Consider the following 213-nt stretch of genomic DNA (forward strand, 5'->3'; position numbering starts at 1 on the left):
GCTGGAGCTCTGAGTGAGTGACATGGCGCACGCATAGAGAGCAGCGAGGGGATGGGACAAGAACACTGTGATTATGAGGGTGGTGTGGCTCTACACCCCATCTGCGGGACAGACCCCGATCCACGGTCCCACCCTCCCCACACACCCCTCCTGCAGGCCTGTCCCATCCCTGTGCAGTGCCAGCACGACGGCCGGGGGGGCCACAGGACAGCA

General features: G+C 64.3%; 1 protein-coding gene across 1 annotated transcript in view; it reads right to left on the reverse strand.

The window, feature by feature from the left end:
* Positions 1–213, reverse strand: part of LOC104075261 (alpha-mannosidase 2x-like) — a gene marked incomplete at its 5' end in the record, with an annotated part of 4,355 nt that overhangs the window by 1,502 nt on the left and 2,640 nt on the right. The gene's annotated exons all lie outside the window — the stretch shown is intronic.

The sequence above is a fragment of the Fulmarus glacialis genome, unplaced genomic scaffold, assembly GCF_000690835.1.
Source record: "Fulmarus glacialis isolate BGI_N327 unplaced genomic scaffold, ASM69083v1 scaffold18824, whole genome shotgun sequence".
NCBI lineage: Eukaryota > Metazoa > Chordata > Aves > Procellariiformes > Procellariidae > Fulmarus > Fulmarus glacialis.